The sequence below is a fragment of the Salmo salar genome, unplaced genomic scaffold, assembly GCF_965601325.2.
Source record: "Salmo salar unplaced genomic scaffold, fSalSal1 ptg001067l, whole genome shotgun sequence".
In the NCBI taxonomy this organism is placed as follows: domain Eukaryota; kingdom Metazoa; phylum Chordata; class Actinopteri; order Salmoniformes; family Salmonidae; genus Salmo; species Salmo salar.
In genome coordinates this window covers 242501-255931 of record NW_027675609.1, presented here as the reverse complement: position 1 = coordinate 255931, position 13431 = coordinate 242501, and the positions used below count along the sequence as shown (strand labels likewise).

General features: G+C 43.4%; 1 pseudogene across 1 annotated transcript in view; it reads right to left on the bottom strand.

Annotated features, from left to right (window-relative positions):
• Positions 1-9065: 9065 nt before the first annotated feature.
• The window catches only part of LOC145877396 (tripartite motif-containing protein 16-like), a 13622-nt pseudogene continuing 9256 nt past the window's right edge, over positions 9066-13431 (bottom strand). The window contains exons 5-6 of the transcript XR_014391685.1: positions 13386-13431; positions 9066-13154 (exon numbers count right to left, since the gene is read on the bottom strand). The exon at positions 13386-13431 is cut by the window's right edge and continues 14 nt beyond it. The product of XR_014391685.1 is annotated as a tripartite motif-containing protein 16-like (transcript). The remainder of the gene's footprint in view (positions 13155-13385) is intronic.

Genomic DNA, 13431 nt, shown 5'->3' with positions numbered 1-13431 from the left:
GAGTGTTCTAAAGAGCGTTCTAAAAGAGGGTTCTAAAAGAAGCGTTCTAAAAGAGGGTTCTAAAAGAGCGTTCTAAAAGAGTGTTCTAAAAGAGCGTTCTAAATTAGTGTTCGTAATGAGGGATCTAACTGTGTGTTCTAAATGAGCGTTCTAAATGAGTGTTCTAAATGAGTGTTCTAAATGAGTGTTGTAAAAGAGCGTTCTAAATGAGGGTTCTAAATGAGCGCTGTAAATGAGTGTTGTAAATGAGCGTTGTAAATGAGCGTTCTAAATGAGCGTTCTAAATGAGTGTTAGGCTATATAGTGCACTGTGTTTGACCAAGGTCCACAGTTAATTGTAGTGCACAATTTAGTGTTCTAATCACACAGCGCTTCAGGAACCACTGTAGAACGATCACACCCCGTGTGACAGGCAGACAGGTTAGGGTTAGGAGGTGTTACTAGACAGACAGACAGTCAGGTTAGGAGGTGTCACTAGACAGACAGACAGACAGATAGACAGACAGACAGGTTAGAGTTAGGAGGTGTTACTGTACAGACAGACAGACAGACAGACAGACAGGTTAGGGTTAGGAGGTGTTACTGTACAGACAGACAGGTTAGGGTTAGGAGGTGTTACTAGACAGACAGACAGTCAGGTTAGGAGGTGTCACTAGACAGACAGACAGACAGATAGACAGACAGACAGGTTAGAGTTAGGAGGTGTTACTAGACAGACAGACAGACAGACAGGTTAGGAGGTGTTACTATACAGACAGACAGACAGACAGACAGGTTAGGGTTAGGAGGTGTTACTGTACAGACAGACAGACAGACAGACAGACAGACAGGTTAGGGTTAGGAGGTGTTACTGTACAGACAGACAGGTTAGGGTTAGAAGGTGTTACTGTACAGACAGAGAGACAGACAGACAGGTTAGGGTTAGGAGGTGTTACTATACAGACAGACAGACAGACGGGTTAGGAGGTGTTACTAGACAGACAGACAGACAGACAGACAGACAGGTTAGGGTTAGGAGGTGTTACTGAACAGACAGACAGACAGACAGGTTAGGAGGTGTTACTATACAGACAGACAGACAGACAGGTTAGGGTTAGGAGGTGTTACTAGACAGACAGACAGGTTAGGGTTAGGAGGTGTTACTATACAGACAGACAGACAGGTTAGGGTTAGGAGATGTTACTAGACAGACAGACAGACAGACAGACAGGTTAGGGTTATGAGGTGTTACTGAAAAGACAGACAGACAGACAGGTTAGGAGGTGTTACTATACAGACAGACAGACAGAGACAGACAGACAGGTTAGGGTTAGGAGGTGTTACTATACAGACAGACAGACAGACAGGTTAGAGTTAGGAGATGTTACTATACAGACAGACAGACAGACAGGTTAGGGTTAGGAGGTGTTACTATACAGAGAGACAGACAGACAGGTTAGGGTTAGGAGGTGTTACTATACAGAGAGACAGACAGACAGGTTAGGGTTAGGAGGTGTTACTATACAGAGAGACAGACAGACAGGTTAGGGTTAGGAGGTGTTACTATACAGACAGACAGACATGTTAGGGTTAGGAGGTGTTACTGAACAGACAGACAGACAGGTTAGGGTTAGGAGGTGTTACTGTACAGACAGACAGACAGACAGACAGACAGGTTAGGGTTAGGAGGTGTTACTAGACAGACAGACAGACAGGCAGACAGACAGGTTAGAGTTAGGAGGTGTTACTGTACAGACAGACAGACAGGTTAGGGTTAGGAGGTGTTACTGTACAGACAGACAGACAGACAGACAGGTTAGAGTTAGGAGGAAAAAAATGCATTGCTGCACGCTGAAACTAATCGTCGGATTACTGTCGATTTCTAGAAAGTGTTTTACCTAATTTTTTCGATCAATGGTGAGCTCACCCCGTGATGTGATTAATTATACATAGTAATTGCTATTAGCTAATTCATATTGTAGTTTACGTCAGCCGAGAGTTAGAAAATATGACCGCTTGTGTTGGGTCAATCTTTCTTCAGTTAGCGCTACGACAAATGTAGCCTACATTTTTCCGGTTAGGATGATTGTATTGTGCTATATATATATATATATATATATATATATATATATATATATATATACACACACACACTGCTCAAAAAAATAAAGGGAACACTTAAACAACACATCCTAGATCTGAATGAAATAAATAATCTTATTAAATACTTTTTTCTTTACATAGTTGAATGTGCTGATAACAAAATCACACAAAAATAATCAATGGAAATCCAATTTATCAACCCATGGAGGTCTGGATTTGGAGTCACACTAAAAATTAAAGTGGAAAACCACACTACAGGCGGATCCAACTTTGATGTAATGTCCTTAAAACAAGTCAAAATGAGGCTCAGTAGTGTGTGTGGCCTCCACGTGCCTGTATGACCTCCCTACAACGCCTGGGCATGCTCCTGATGAGGTGGCGGATGGTCTCCTGAGGGATCTCCTCCCAGACCTGGACTAAAGCATCCGCCAACTCCTGGACAGTCTGTGGTGCAACGTGGCGTTGGTGGATGGAGCGAGACATGATGTCCCAGATGTGCTCAATTGGATTCAGGTCTGGGGAACGGGCGGGCCAGTCCATAGCATCAATGCCTTCCTCTTGCAGGAACTGCTGACACACTCCAGCCACATGAGGTCTAGCATTGTCTTGCATTAGGAGGAACCCAGGGCCAACCGCACCAGCATATGGTCTCACAAGGGGTCTGAGGATCTCATCTCGGTACCTAATGGCAGTCAGGCTACCTCTCAATTTAGAACACACATTTAGAACCCTCGTTTAGAACGCTCATTTAGAAAGCTCTTTTAGAACCCTCATTTAGAACCCTCGTTTAGAACCCTCATTTAGAACGCTCTTTTAGAACCCTCATTTAGAACGCTCATTTACAACAACAATCAGCGTTTGAGCTGGACACTTTTTTCAGAAACTATTTACACAAAAACACACACAGTCCTTACAAAGTTTATCTCCAGAATGTGAGCAGTTTATTTTTTGAAGGAAATGGTTCATATATTCACAGAAGTATATATATTTAATCACTGAACAGTAGCAGAACTAACTTCATCTGTTCCTGACTCTGGATAGTGGATTAAAAAGACCACCTGTTGTTACATCAACACCAGACATCATGATTCATGGAAATGGACATTGTATTTTATCAAATATGAAAACCTTAAATCTCTTCAAATTCAAATCAGTCAGAAAATAAGGATCGTACATAAAACAGAGCAGAATAAATCATCACATCTGGGGACCATCACCACCAGCATGACTAGTATCTATGTGGACCCTACTACAGTTTAACCAGCTCAGCTATAGACTACACCAGCATGACTAGTATCTATGTGGACCCTACTACAGTTTAACCAGCTCAGCTATAGACTACACCAGCATGACTAGTATCTATGTGGACCCTACTACAGTTTAACCAGCTCAGCTATAGACTACACCAGCATGACTAGTATCTATGTGGACCCTACTACAGTTTAACCAGCTCAGCTATAGACTACACCAGCATGACTAGTATCTATGTGGACCCTACTACAGTTTAACCAGCTCAGCTATAGACTACACCAGCATGACTAGTATCTATGTGGACCCTACTACAGTTTAACCAGCTCAGCTATAGACTACACCAGCATGACTAGTATCTATGTGGACCCTACTACAGTTTAACCAGCTCAGCTATAGACTACACCAGCATGACTAGTATCTATGTGGACCCTACTACAGTTTAACCAGCTCAGCTATAGACTACACCAGCATGACTAGTATCTATGTGGACCCTACTACAGTTTAACCAGCTCAGCTATAGACTACACCAGCATGACTAGTATCTATGTGGACCCTACTACAGTTTAACCAGCTCAGCTATAGACTACACCAGCATGACTAGTATCTATGTGGACCCTACTACAGTTTAACCAGCTCAGCTATAGACTACACCAGCATGACTAGTATCTATGTGGACCCTACTACAGTTTAACCAGCTCAGCTATAGACTACACCAGCATGACTAGTATCTATGTGGACCCTACTACAGTTTAACCAGCTCAGCTATAGACTACACCAGCATGACTAGTATCTATGTGGACCCTACTACAGTTTAACCAGCTCAGCTATAGACTACACCAGCATGACTAGTATCTATGTGGACCCTACTACAGTTTAACCAGCTCAGCTATAGACTACACCAGCGTGACTAGTATCTATGTGGACCCTACTACAGTTTAACCAGCTCAGCTATAGACTACACCAGCATGACTAGTATCTATGTGGACCCTACTACAGTTTAACCAGCTCAGCTATAGACTACACCAGCATGACTAGTATCTATGTGGACCCTACTACAGTTTAACCAGCTCAGCTATAGACTACACCAGCGTGACTAGTATCTATGTGGACCCTACTACAGTTTAACCAGCTCAGCTATAGACTACACCAGCATGACCAGTATCTATGTGGACCCTACTACAGTTTAACCAGCTCAGCTATAGACTACACCAGCATGACTAGTATCTATGTGGACCCTACTACAGTTTAACCAGCTCAGCTATAGACTACACCAGCATGACTAGTATCTATGTGGACCCTACTACAGTTTAACCAGCTCAGCTATAGACTACACCAGCATGACTAGTATCTATGTGGACCCTACTACAGTTTAACCAGCTCAGCTATAGACTACACCAGCATGACTAGTATCTATGTGGACCCTACTACAGTTTAACCAGCTCAGCTATAGACTACACCAGCATGACTAGTATCTATGTGGACCCTACTACAGTTTAACCAGCTGAGCTATAGACTACACCAGCATGACTAGTATCTATGTGGACCCTACTACAGTTTAACCAGCTCAGCTATAGACTACATCAGCATGACTAGTATCTATGTGGACCCTACTACAGTTTAACCAGCTCAGCTATAGACTACACCAGCATGACTAGTATCTATGTGGACCCTACTACAGTTTAACCAGCTCAGCTATAGACTACACCAGCATGACTAGTATCTATGTGGACCCTACTACAGTTTAACCAGCTCAGCTATAAACTACACCAGCATGACTAGTATCTATGTGGACCCTACTACAGTTTAACCAGCTCAGCTATAGACTACACCAGCATGACTAGTATCTATGTGGACCCTACTACAGTTTAACCAGCTCAGCTATAGACTACACCAGCATGACTAGTATCTATGTGGACCCTACTACAGTTTAACCAGCTCAGCTATAGACTACACCAGCATGACTAGTATCTATGTGGACCCTACTACAGTTTAACCAGCTCAGCTATAGACTACACCAGCATGACTAGTATCTATGTGGACCCTACTACAGTTTAACCAGCTCAGCTATAGACTACACCAGCATGACTAGTATCTATGTGGACCCTACTACAGTTTAACCAGCTGAGCTATAGACTACACCAGCATGACTAGTATCTATGTGGACCCTACTACAGTTTAACCAGCTCAGCTATAGACTACATCAGCATGACTAGTATCTATGTGGACCCTACTACAGTTTAACCAGCTCAGCTATAAACTACACCAGCATGACTAGTATCTATGTGGACCCTACTACAGTTTAACCAGCTCAGCTATAGACTACACCAGCATGACTAGTATCTATGTGGACCCTACTACAGTTTAACCAGCTCAGCTATAGACTACACCAGTATCTATGTGGACCCTACTACAGTTTAACCAGCTCAGCTATAGACTACACCAGCATGACTAGTATCTATGTGGACCCTACTACAGTTTAACCAGCTCAGCTATAGACTACACCAGCATGACTAGTATCTATGTGGACACTACTACAGTTTAACCAGCTCAGCTATAGACTACACCAGCATGACTAGTATCTATGTGGACCCTACTACAGTTTAACCAGCTCAGCTATAGACTACACCAGCATGACTAGTATCTATGTGGACCCTACTACAGTTTAACCAGCTCAGCTATAGACTACACCAGCATGACTAGTATCTATGTGGACCCTACTACAGTTTAACCAGCTCAGCTACAGACTACACCAGCATGACTAGTATCTATGTGGACCCTACTACAGTTTAACCAGCTCAGCTATAGACTACACCAGTATCTATGTGGACCCTACTACAGTTTAACCAGCTCAGATATAGACTACACCAGCATGACTAGTAACTATGTGGACCCTACTACAGTGTAACCAGCTCAGCTATAGACTACACCAGTATCTATGTGGACCCTACTACAGTTTAACCAGCTCAGATATAGACTACACCAGCATGACTAGTATCTATGTGGACCCTACTACAGTTTAACCAGCTCAGCTATAGACTACACCAGCATGACTAGTATCTATGTGGACCCTACTACAGTTTAACCAGCTCAGCTATAGACTACACCAGCATGACTAGTATCTATGTGGACCCTACTACAGTTTAACCAGCTCAGCTATAGACTACACCAGCATGACTAGTATCTATGTGGACCCTACTACAGTTTAACCAGCTCAGCTATAGACTACACCAGCATGACTAGTATCTATGTGGACCCTACTACAGTTTAACCAGCTCAGCTATAGACTACATCAGCATGACTAGTATCTATGTGGACCCTACTACAGTTTAACCAGCTCAGCTATAGACTACACCAGCATGACTAGTATCTATGTGGACCCTACTACAGTTTAACCAGCTCAGCTATAGACTACACCAGCATGACTAGTATCTATGTGGACCCTACTACAGTTTAACCAGCTCAGCTATAGACTACACCAGCATGACTAGTATCTATGTGGACCCTACTACAGTTTAACCAGCTCAGCTATAGACTACACCAGCATGACTAGTATCTATGTGGACCCTACTACAGTTTAACCAGCTCAGCTATAGACTACACCAGCATGACTAGCATCTATGTGGACCCTACTACAGTTTAACCAGCTCAGCTATAGACTACACCAGCATGACTAGTATCTATGTGGACCCTACTACAGTTTAACCAGCTCAGCTATAGACTACACCAGCACGACTAGTATCTATGTGGACCCTACTACAGTTTAACTAGCTCAGCTATAGACTACACCAGCATGACTAGTATCTATGTGGACCCTACTACAGTTTAACCAGCTCAGCTATAGACTACACCAGCATGACTAGTATCTATGTGGACCCTACTACAGTTTAACCAGCTCAGCTATAGACTACACCAGCATGACTAGTATCTATGTGGACCCTACTACAGTTTAACCAGCTCAGCTATAAACTACACCAGCATGACTAGTATCTATGTGGACCCTACTACAGTTTAACCAGCTCAGCTATAGACTACACCAGCATGACTAGTATCTATGTGGACCCTACTACAGTTTAACCAGCTCAGCTATAGACTACACCAGCATGACTAGTATCTATGTGGACCCTACTACAGTTTAACCAGCTCAGCTATAGACTACACCAGCATGACTAGTATCTATGTGGACCCTACTACAGTTTAACCAGCTCAGCTATAGACTACACCAGCATGACTAGTATCTATGTGGACCCTACTACAGTTTAACCAGCTCAGCTATAGACTACACCAGCATGACTAGTATCTATGTGGACCCTACTACAGTTTAACCAGCTGAGCTATAGACTACACCAGCATGACTAGTATCTATGTGGACCCTACTACAGTTTAACCAGCTCAGCTATAGACTACATCAGCATGACTAGTATCTATGTGGACCCTACTACAGTTTAACCAGCTCAGCTATAAACTACACCAGCATGACTAGTATCTATGTGGACCCTACTACAGTTTAACCAGCTCAGCTATAGACTACACCAGCATGACTAGTATCTATGTGGACCCTACTACAGTTTAACCAGCTCAGCTATAGACTACACCAGTATCTATGTGGACCCTACTACAGTTTAACCAGCTCAGCTATAGACTACACCAGCATGACTAGTATCTATGTGGACCCTACTACAGTTTAACCAGCTCAGCTATAGACTACACCAGCATGACTAGTATCTATGTGGACACTACTACAGTTTAACCAGCTCAGCTATAGACTACACCAGCATGACTAGTATCTATGTGGACCCTACTACAGTTTAACCAGCTCAGCTATAGACTACACCAGCATGACTAGTATCTATGTGGACCCTACTACAGTTTAACCAGCTCAGCTATAGACTACACCAGCATGACTAGTATCTATGTGGACCCTACTACAGTTTAACCAGCTCAGCTACAGACTACACCAGCATGACTAGTATCTATGTGGACCCTACTACAGTTTAACCAGCTCAGCTATAGACTACACCAGTATCTATGTGGACCCTACTACAGTTTAACCAGCTCAGATATAGACTACACCAGCATGACTAGTAACTATGTGGACCCTACTACAGTTTAACCAGCTCAGCTATAGACTACACCAGTATCTATGTGGACCCTACTACAGTTTAACCAGCTCAGCTATAGACTACACCAGCATGACTAGTATCTATGTGGACCCTACTACAGTTTAACCAGCTCAGCTATAGACTACACCAGCATGACTAGTATCTATGTGGACCCTACTACAGTTTAACCAGCTCAGCTATAGACTACACCAGCATGACTAGTATCTATGTGGACCCTACTACAGTTTAACCAGCTCAGCTATAGACTACACCAGCATGACTAGTATCTATGTGGACCCTACTACAGTTTAACCAGCTCAGCTATAGACTACACCAGCATGACTAGTATCTATGTGGACCCTACTACAGTTTAACCAGCTCAGCTATAGACTACACCAGCATGACTAGTATCTATGTGGACCCTACTACAGTTTAACCAGCTCAGCTATAGACTACACCAGCATGACTAGTATCTATGTGGACCCTACTACAGTTTAACCAGCTCAGCTATAGACTACACCAGCATGACTAGTATCTATGTGGACCCTACTACAGTTTAACCAGCTCAGCTATAGACTACACCAGCATGACTAGTATCTATGTGGACCCTACTACAGTTTAACCAGCTCAGCTATAGACTACACCAGCATGACTAGTATCTATGTGGACCCTACTACAGTTTAACCAGCTCAGCTATAGACTACACCAGCATGACTAGTATCTATGTGGACCCTACTACAGTTTAACCAGCTCAGCTATAGACTACACCAGCACGACTAGTATCTATGTGGACCCTACTACAGTTTAACCAGCTCAGCTATAGACTACACCAGCATGACTAGTATCTATGTGGACCCTACTACAGTTTAACCAGCTCAGCTATAGACTACACCAGCATGACTAGTATCTATGTGGACCCTACTACAGTTTAACCAGCTCAGCTATAGACTACACCAGCATGACTAGTATCTATGTGGACCCTACTACAGTTTAACCAGCTCAGCTATAGACTACACCAGCATGACTAGTATCTATGTGGACCCTACTACAGTTTAACCAGCTCAGCTATAGACTACACCAGCGTGACTAGTATCTATGTGGACCCTACTACAGTTTAACCAGCTCAGCTATAGACTACACCAGCATGACTAGTATCTATGTGGACCCTACTACAGTTTAACCAGCTCAGCTATAGACTACACCAGCATGACTAGTATCTATGTGGACCCTACTACAGTTTAACCAGCTCAGCTATAGACTACACCAGCATGACTAGTGTCTATGTGGACCCTACTACAGTTTAACCAGCTCAGCTATAGACTACACCAGCATGACTAGCATCTATGTGGACCCTACTACAGTTTAACCAGCTCAGCTATAGACTACACCAGCATGACTAGTATCTATGTGGACCCTACTACAGTTTAACCAGCTCAGATATAGACTACACCAGCATGACTAGTGTCTATGTGGACCCTACTACAGTTTAACCAGCTCAGCTATAGACTACACCAGCATGACTAGCATCTATGTGGACCCTACTACAGTTTAACCAGCTCAGCTATAGACTACACCAGCATGACTAGTATCTATGTGGACCCTACTACAGTTTAACCAGCTCAGCTATAGACTACACCAGCATGACTAGTATCTATGTGGACCCTACTACAGTTTAACCAGCTCAGATATAGACTACACCAGCATGACTAGTGTCTATGTGGACCCTACTAGAGTTTAACCAGCTCAGCTATAGACTACACCAGCATGACTAGCATCTATGTGGACCCTACTACAGTTTAACCAGCTCAGCTATAGACTACACCAGCATGACTAGTATCTATGTGGACCCTACTACAGTTTAACCAGCTCAGATATAGACTACACCAGCATGACTAGTGTCTATGTGGACCCTACTACAGTTTAACCAGCTCAGCTATAGACTACACCAGCATGACTAGTATCTATGTGGACCCTACTACAGTTTAACCAGCTCAGCTATAGACTACACCAGCATGACTAGCATCTATGTGGACCCTACTACAGTTTAACCAGCTCAGCTATAGACTACACCAGCATGACTAGTATCTATGTGGACCCTACTACAGTTTAACCAGCTCAGCTATAGACTACACCAGCACGACTAGTATCTATGTGGACCCTACTACAGTTTAACTAGCTCAGCTATAGACTACACCAGCATGACTAGTATCTATGTGGACCCTACTACAGTTTAACCAGCTCAGCTATAGACTACACCAGCATGACTAGTATCTATGTGGACCCTACTACAGTTTAACCAGCTCAGCTATAGACTACACCAGCGTGACTAGTATCTATGTGGACCCTACTACAGTTTAACCAGCTCAGCTATAGACTACACCAGCATGACTAGTATCTATGTGGACCCTACTACAGTTTAACCAGCTCAGCTATAGACTACACCAGCGTGACTAGTATCTATGTTGACCCTACTACAGTTTAGCCAGCTCAGCTATAGACTACACCAGCATGACTAGTATCTATGTGGACCCTACTACAGTTTAACCAGCTCAGCTATAGACTACACCAGCATGACTAGTATCTATGTGGACCCTACTACAGTTTAACCAGCTCAGATATAGACTACACCAGCATGACTAGTGTCTATGTGGACCCTACTAGAGTTTAACCAGCTCAGCTATAGACTACACCAGCATGACTAGCATCTATGTGGACCCTACTACAGTTTAACCAGCTCAGCTATAGACTACACCAGCATGACTAGTATCTATGTGGACCCTACTACAGTTTAACCAGCTCAGATATAGACTACACCAGCATGACTAGTGTCTATGTGGACCCTACTACAGTTTAACCAGCTCAGCTATAGACTACACCAGCATGACTAGCATCTATGTGGACCCTACTACAGTTTAACCAGCTCAGCTATAGACTACACCAGCATGACTAGTATCTATGTGGACCCTACTACAGTTTAACCAGCTCAGCTATAGACTACACCAGCATGACTAGTATCTATGTGGACCCTACTACAGTTTAACCAGCTCAGATATAGACTACACCAGCATGACTAGTGTCTATGTGGACCCTACTAGAGTTTAACCAGCTCAGCTATAGACTACACCAGCATGACTAGCATCTATGTGGACCCTACTACAGTTTAACCAGCTCAGCTATAGACTACACCAGCATGACTAGTATCTATGTGGACCCTACTACAGTTTAACCAGCTCAGCTATAGACTACACCAGCATGACTAGTGTCTATGTGGACCCTACTACAGTTTAACCAGCTCAGCTATAGACTACACCAGCATGACTAGCATCTATGTGGACCCTACTACAGTTTAACCAGCTCAGCTATAGACTACACCAGCATGACTAGTATCTATGTGGACCCTACTACAGTTTAACCAGCTCAGCTATAGACTACACCAGCATGACTAGTATCTATGTGGACCCTACTACAGTTTAACCAGCTCAGCTATAGACTACACCAGCATGACTAGTATCTATGTGGACCCTACTACAGTTTAACCAGCTCAGCTATAGACTACACCAGCATGACTAGTATCTATGTGGACCCTACTACAGTTTAACCAGCTCAGCTATAGACTACACCAGCATGACTAGCATCTATGTGGACCCTACTACAGTTTAACCAGCTCAGCTATAGACTACACCAGCATGACTAGTATCTATGTGGACCCTACTACAGTTTAACCAGCTCAGCTATAGACTACACCAGCACGACTAGTATCTATGTGGACCCTACTACAGTTTAACTAGCTCAGCTATAGACTACACCAGCATGACTAGTATCTATGTGGACCCTACTACAGTTTAACCAGCTCAGCTATAGACTACACCAGCATGACTAGTATCTATGTGGACCCTACTACAGTTTAACCAGCTCAGCTATAGACTACACCAGCGTGACTAGTATCTATGTTGACCCTACTACAGTTTAACCAGCTCAGCTATAGACTACACCAGCATGACTAGTATCTATGTGGACCCTACTACAGTTTAACCAGCTCAGCTATAGACTACACCAGCATGACTAGTATCTATGTGGACCCTACTACAGTTTAACCAGCTCAGATATAGACTACACCAGCATGACTAGTATCTATGTGGACCCTACTACAGTTTAACCAGCTCAGCTATAGACTACACCAGCATGACTAGTATCTATGTGGACCCTACTACAGTTTAACCAGCTCAGCAGTACCATTATAGAGATTAAACCCAGGATAGAGGGGCTGAGTGAATGTGGTCTGGACTCTGTGGAGGAGGGTCATTGTGTCAGAGACACTGTAGAAGGACAGAGTACCTGCCTTGTGATCCAGGTACACTCCTACTCTGGAGGACTGAGGGTCTGATACTTTAGTCTCAACATTATTGTGTATGAAATAATAACCATCACTATAGCACTGTAAACTCCAGGACTTGTTATTGTATCCAAATCTATTACCTGTCTCTGTTCTGCTGATGTCTTTATATGAGACTGCTGTATCAACAACATTACCACTCCACTCCACCTCCCAGTAACAGCGTCCAGACAGACCCTCTCTACACAGCACCTGACACCAGGTGGTGAATCTGTCTGGATGGTCAGGATATGGTTGGTCTTGGTCTGTACAGGTCACCTTTCTGTTCCCTTCAGACAGAGAGAGGTGTTTGTGTGCTGTGTTTGGGTCCAGTGTGAGCTGACAGGAATCTGGGAGAAGAGCAGAGACCAATGAGGGGAGTCAGAACAATAAGTTAAGTCAGATACTGTATCTACCCTGTCTTTGATTAGAGCACAGCAGAGATCAAATCAGAGAAATATGAGGAGTCAGATAGATACCCAGTCTTTGATTAGATCTACTATTGCTATATATTTCTAGAGGGATTGTTAGGAGTGGCAGTAAAAAGAGACTGTTAGTTACTTCACAATAAAGAGACTCACATTGTAACAACTGTTCTCTGGTCTTGGGCTCTGGAGGCAGAACAAC